Raw genomic sequence first — 7,537 nt, forward strand, 5'->3', positions numbered from 1 at the left:
TTTTCAAGCTTTAGGCTGTAATCAGGAAATGCGTTACTTGCCTCATTGGCTCATTCAGCACTGTAGAGGTCAGGGTTGATTGAAGCGCATGAGGGATTTTTTTTATATTGACAAACCTGATGGTCTTCAAGGCGGCCAGGAGATGTTTTAATTTAGCGAATGCTTTTACATATGACAACCATACAGTTACAGCCACAGATATGCGAGAAAAATAAATACATGTTTGCCAATGTTATATATTATGTGAGTGGACCTCAGCCCACGTACTCACTGAAGTTGTCTTGAATAGGTTTTTCCCCTTTTTCTGGCAACAAAACAGGTGTTAAAATGTTAAAACACCAAACTGAAACCTTTTTCAAGAAATAATGTCTGCATTAACCATAATGCTTGTGGTCAGAATGCAAACAAAATATACTCTGATAACACTGGTCAACACACTTTTTCTGGCATAAGGTATTCCAACGGGTTTAATGTAATTTTGTGGTGCTGATTCCAAATCTGGCATCAGTTTTTGTCTATCACATCAGGTTTTTGAGATATCAAATATTGCATTTTCAATAAAAACAGCAAATTTATGCTCCTATACGAATAGCTAAACAGACATCCATACAAGAATAAGATAAGATAATATATACAATAATAATGAAACAAACATTTAATGAGCCGTAGCACAAAGTTGTGAGAGTGACTGCATATCAATGTTGAGTGAATGCATATTACCATGTAATAATTGAATTGTGAAGATAAGAAAAATATGTGCAAAAAGGTAATTCACATTAGTGATGTTACATCTGCATAAACGACCTCTTCTTTGACGATCTCCGATGTACAACTTGTGCAATGTCTCTCATCAAGGACCAGCAGTAATCTGCCATCATGTTTGAGTCCTATCGGCCTTGGTAACGTTCTTCCATAACTTTAATGTATTGATGAAAGCGTTCACCTTGCTCTTCGCTCACGTGACCCATGTTCTCTGGAAACTGGACCAAGTGACTATGTAAGTAGTGAACCTTGGTGCTCATTCTACATCCAAGTGCTTGGAAACTCAAGAGCAGCTCCTCCACAATCTCTTGATATCGATTTAAAGCTTTCGTGACTGCAGGGATTCATCTTGGTTCTTTCGGTAAAGTCACGTAGAAGGGAAGTAACAAAATAATAAAATTAAAACATAATCAAATAATTCTCACGACGTTTCGGCCACAACACAAGCAGCCGTCCTCAGGTGAAGACCAGGTCTGTCGAGGCGACAGCATCTAAAAGAAAACACCACCACGCTTGGAGCGTCTATTTAAGCTGGTTTGGAAGGGGGGGGGGGATGCGCATTGACAAAATAATCTGCATATCAAGAGGAATTTAGCATATTTATGGGAAATGCAGGAATGCGATTGGTGCTATTTGTGAAATGCTAAATGCTAATCCTGCATAATGCCCATGCATTATGCAGGATTAAGCAGCATCAAAGGGAGCGGGATAGGGGTAGCATTAATAAAGGGAAGGAATGTTAATAGTATGTAGCTGCAGTAACTAAACAACAACGTAAAACGCTAAAGTATAAACTACATAGTATTAAATTGTATACTGTATTACTATACACTACCCTATGTCTTAGTGTAATATTACACTATGTATTATTCTACTTACCCAATTGTATACCACACTGCTGTAAAGTCACTAAACAATTTCTACCCTATGTCTTAGAATAATACATAGTGTAATATTACACGATGTACTATTCTACCCACCCAACTGTATACCACACTGCTGTATATTCACTAAACAATTTCGATACTATATATTACCTTATACATTGTATTAAACATTACACTTTAATACTATTTATTATTATACAATATGCTATACACTATACCATTGACCGTTGCATGAACGGAGCAAAGAATCCATTCCCTGCGGAGAATACAAGATATATAGTCAATGTCAGTGAGTGGAATGCGGTCTGAAAGTCATCGTAAACGGGACACAATCAGTTAAGATCCGAAATGGTTAATTACGTCCTTCCAATGATTGCTAAGCCGGAATCCATCTTCTCGGTTGAAATTGTCTCTGTGTTTGTATATGTGGATCGCCTCATGAACGAATCTCTCATGGTAGCCAGATGGCTTGCAGAGAACCTCTGTCTTAGAGAAGTCAATGTCATGTGAGCCCACTGAATTGTAACAGTGATCTGCCACGGCTGAGGTGTTAGTCCTACCGTGTTTCATGTCTGCTTTATGTTCACGGATGTGGTCCGAGACATGTCGTTTGGTTTCTCCAATGTAACTGCTACCACAGAGGCAACTTAGTTTGTAGACGCCAGGGTACTGTATGTCTGGAACCACATCTTTTACAGACGGGACCAGATCACGGATTTTATGTACTGTGTTGAATCGGACCTGGATCTTGTGTTTAATCAGGATTTTGGAGATCTTTTTTGTGACCCCAGCAATGTAGGGTAAGGTGATGGTCTTGAGAGGCTCCTCAACAGGATCATTCTTGATGGTTGGAGTGATGGCTTTACGGATTGTGTAGTCGGAGTAACCATTAGCCTTAAGAGCTTGGCGTATGTGTTTGAGTTCACTGGCAATGTGTTCCTGGTCGGAAATGCATTGGGCTCTATGGTATAGAGTCTTGATGAGGGAATTCTTATGGGATGGATGGTGGTGGGAATCCGGTTTTAGGTAAGCATCCGTATGGGTGGCTTTCCTGTAGACAGAGTGGCTCATTGAACCATCAGGTCTTCTTTTAATTAGGACATCCAAAAAGGGTAGCTTGCCATCTTTTTAAATCCTTTATATTAAGTTCGCTTGCTTGCGTGCTTGCTTGCTTGCGTGCTTGCTTGCTTGCTTACGACCGAGCAAATCTTTCGGTCGTTTTTTAACCCACTTCCCGTGATCCAATCGAGCTGACATTTTCCACACAGACTCGTTGTGACAGACAATTAATGTTCGTGAAAATTGTTTTTTAAAAATTTTACACTTTTTAGGCAAAAAAAAATTATTTTACATTTATTCAAATAGAACTCATTCATGGCTTTGGCTGAACGTCACAGTATAGGAGCCCAGAGCGTAACCCCTCCACAGGCCGTGGTGGAGTAGCGCAGTTGGTAGCGCCCTCGCTTCCCATGCCAAAGGTCGCGGGATCGATCCCCGCGTCCTCCACGGGCGAATATATTTTAAATCCTTCATATTAAGTTCGCTTGCTTGCTTAGGACCGTGCAAATCTTTCGCTCGTTTTTTAACCCACTTCCCGTGATCCAATCGAGCTGACATTTTCCACACAGACTCGTTGTGTGTGACAATTAATTTTCGTGAAAATTTTTTTCCAAAATTTTACACTGTTTAGGGAAAACAAATTAGATATTTAATTACCAATTGCTTAATACTGGCAGACAATCATCTGACCCATGGATTGCAGCCATCTCAAGCCAGAGGACGAGAGGACTCTAGCTGCCACGCATATAAAGGATTTAAAGTAAAAAACTTTGTTTTTACGGGTTTACTTGTTTACCCTTTTATCTGGCAACAAAACTGACACCTTTTTTACGAGGAGTCATGTTTGCATAGACCACAATACCTGCAGTCATAATGCAAACAAAAAAACATAACTCTGATAATGTATGCACTGTCCTTGAAGTTGATTGGTCCACACCCGAGACAGCTTTCCTTAGAGCCTAGTCTCACATGGGTTGGACCAGATGACGCCAAAAGGCGCACAACTCAAAGACAATGCACCATCAGAGTATGAGAGCTCGGGGTTAGCATTTACATCATTGGTATCTCATTTGCCAGTAAAAAAAGATGATAATTGGTTTTTTACCCTTTTATCTGGCAACAAAACTGACACTTTTTTTTACGAGGAGTCATGTTTGCATAGACCACAGTACCTGCAGTTATAATGCAAACAAAAAACAACAGGACCCTGCGGGGTGGGCTAGTAGGAACGAATAACCAAAGAATATTAACATAATGTATTATTGCACTTGTTTAGCCAGGAAAGCCCCACTGAGTCTAAAGGTTTTTGTAGGGTCCTGCCAAGTGTTTGCAGTAGGGGGCGATGTTTCTACACCGAATCGGACGATACGAAGGGAGAGTGTGAGGCCTAGTTCTAGGCTTTAGGCCTAGCTGTAGGCTTTAGGCTGCCGTGAGTAAATTTTAAATTTTAATGTTTTTATTATATGTGTAAAAGCTTTAAATTTAAATGTTTCTATTTAAAAGCATCAGGGAATGTAACATTAAATTTCGATTTAAAGCTTTCGTGACTGCAGGGATTCATCTTCTTGGTTCTTTCGGTAAAGTCACGTAGAAGGGAAGTAATGAATATGCTAAATTCCTCTTCATATGCACATTATTTTTGTTAAGGCGCTCTTCCACCTCCAACCCAGTGTATATATAAGCTCCTAGCTTGGTAGTGTCTCGTTCTTCACCTGAAGACGGCTGCTTGCGTTGTAGCCGAAACGTCGTGAGAATTATTTCATTTTATTTTTATTATTTTATTACTTCCCTTCTACGTGACTTTACCGAAAGAACCAAGACGATGAATGTAACATTGTTAAACATTAACTCCCTTGCACACACGCGGGGGTACGATACGAAGGGAGAGTTTGAGGCGTAGTTCGAGGCTTTAGGCCTAGCTGTAGGCTTTAGGGCGCTGTGAGTTAAATTTTAATTTAAAAGTTTTAATTAAAAGCTATCTCAGGGAATTATAAGGGAATGTTACACTTGTTTAGCCAGGAAAGCCTCATTAATTTAAATGTTTTAATTAAAAGCTATCTGCGGGAATTATAAGGGAATGTTACACTTGTTTAGCCAGGAAAGCGTCACTGAGTCTAAAGGTTTTTGTAGGGTCATGCCAAGTGTTTGCAGTAGGGGGCGATGTTGCTACACGGACAGACAGACGGACGGACAAACGGACGGACGATATAATCTGTTGTAGGCTGGTCCACTTCGTTCCTACCAGTATAACTCTGATAATGTATGCACTGTCCTTGAAGTTAATTGGTCCACACCCGAGACAGCTTTCCTTAGAGCCTAGTCTCACATGGGTTGGACCAGATGACGCCAAAAGGCGCACAACTCAAAGACAATGCACCATCAGAGTAAAAAAACTATTATTATATTTTTTACTGGCAAATGAGGTACCAATGGTCTAAATGCTTACCCCGAGCTCTCATACTCTGATGGTGCATTGTCTTTGAGTTATCCCCGAATAGGATCTGCATGACTAGTTCCCCTATACATTCAATAACGTCATAACCCAGAGCGGAACAAGTCCGCGGCCTTTCCCACAGGAGGACCCACAAGGGGAATCCCCGCCCCATGCTAGCCAGGTCTCCCCGTTCGCTGCCACGTAACGGAACCTCTACTCCTGAATTCCGTGAGCTCCCGGCTCACCAGGTTCACAGTCTGCCACCGCACGATGGAACCCCGACTCCCTGAGCCATATGAGCACACGGCCCATTAGTTTGAGACAAACCATGGAGTGTCTCGCCTCCGGGCTGTCAGGTCAACCATCGGCCATAGGCAGATGTGACGACAACTCGTGCATCACCCACTCAACAATGGCAGGCGTATACTGGTGAAATATTTGCCCCAGAATACAACCCAGCCAGCATCTCTGTCCCAAAATGCTGGTGCAATGACACGCCCCCCGTTAGTCAGACACGGGCCACTATGCTCCTGTTACCCCGATGGCGCCAACACGCCATCGGGGCGCAACATGAGAGTCAAGGGATGATATCCATAACCGCATCTCCGTGGCTCGACGTGAAAACGCAAAATGGCGGCGGCACGCGCGAAGCGCCCCACCGAGGTTTTTCCCCGTGTGCTCAAAATGGCGGCCCCCTGCGCCAAGCGCATCCCCGCGATTTCCCGCGCGCGCACAAAATGGCGGCCTCACGCGCCAAGCGCATCCCCTCAATTTCACGCGCTAGCCAAAATGGCGGCCCAACGTGCGACCACTTCGGCAGTTTTTCCCGTGCGTGCACCCCAGCTGCCCCTCGCTGGGAGTCACAGCACACATCCCCTGTCACGTTTTAACAACCCCCAACGATACGACGCAGAGCCGCAGCTCGCTGCGCACAGCAGTCGTATCGGGGAAATTTTTAACCCATAGTTGACCAAGACACATTGCTCATACACACCAACTCGCAATGCAACCCCTGGCCGCATGCAATCAACGGAAATAGCGACGCCACTTGGCGGCAATTCACTGCCCCATCCTTCAACACTCGCAATTTCCTATGAACACACATGCAATCTCGTGTGCATGAACACCCATACAACCAAATTTGAGGGTCCCTCACGAATTGACCAATTTCTGAACAGGTACGCACAACTAATAACAATCCCGAACCCAATGGTCAAAACAATGCACCGCACTCCGTATCCATACAAAAAGACAGTCTATACAGTATGTACAGTCAGCATATCGCAATTATAAGCAGCAAAGTTCCACACAGGTCGTACTTTATGCACAATCGCAAGCAGAGCTGCAGGCAGACAACACACCGTTAACCCTGTCGCACCGTGCAGCAAAAAGAAATCAAAATAAACACGTTGCACACGGCAGCCCACGGGATGGTAACAGCGCGGGACACTCGACGCAACCAAATTAATAATTAACTTCGCCATAAAGATAACATCTCCACGCCGCAACGCATAAACACTATTTGGCACCGAGCAAACAAGCAGATAGCGCGTCCATCCTCAACACACACACACACAGCTCGATCCGCGCTCCGCATGCTCGAGACATAACAACCAATCGCCCCCCGGCACACGCTAGATGGTTGAGGTGTGTGTTAGGGCCGGGTGCATATCATCACGACTCGCCCGGGGCTGCAGCGAGCAGAGGACGGCAGGGTGGTGACTTGAGATGCCTCGCAGAACTCGGACGGTGAGCGCGACGTCCTCCCACGACTGCTCCGGTGTCTCGCAGACGAGCCAGGATGGGGGTGCTCCCGCCCTGGCAGCAGCAGCGTCGGCGTCCTCTCCTTGCGGCTCCTTCCCGCAAAACAGCTGCTCAGCAGCAGGATGCGCACCACGCGGCGCGTCCGAGATCGCAGCGCACGGCCGCCTCTCCGCCGCGATGTTCAAGATGGCGTCTCCATGCGGCGGGGGCAAGATGGCAGCTTCCCGCGGTGGAGGCGACAAGATGGCTGCGTCTTGCCGCGTGTCGGAGAGGGCAGGAAGCGTCGCACAGGCCCCAATGGCGGACGGCTTGGCCCCACTCGAAGGCTCCCCGCTTGGGCGATCCGGCATCGTCGCTGGCGCCACCAGGGTGAGTAATTGCAGCAGAACGGCCCGCAGCGAATCAAGCTGGACTGCCACGCCTTCCATGGTCGGAACTGCTACCGTCGGAGGAAGATCCTCTTCGTCTTCTGAAGATGGTGCTGGTATATTTTTTTTCTTGAGATGTTTAGACATCACGTTCCACTTCTGACACCGCGCCCTGTCCCGTTATGGGGGCAATGTCGAACGAGGACAGCCAGGATGTGCCAGTGGATACTGATGATACCCTGCAGCTGCCGCACTCGGTTTGG

This window comes from Lampetra fluviatilis, chromosome 65 (genome assembly GCF_964198595.1).
Source record: "Lampetra fluviatilis chromosome 65, kcLamFluv1.1, whole genome shotgun sequence".
In the NCBI taxonomy this organism is placed as follows: Eukaryota; Metazoa; Chordata; class Hyperoartia; order Petromyzontiformes; family Petromyzontidae; genus Lampetra; species Lampetra fluviatilis.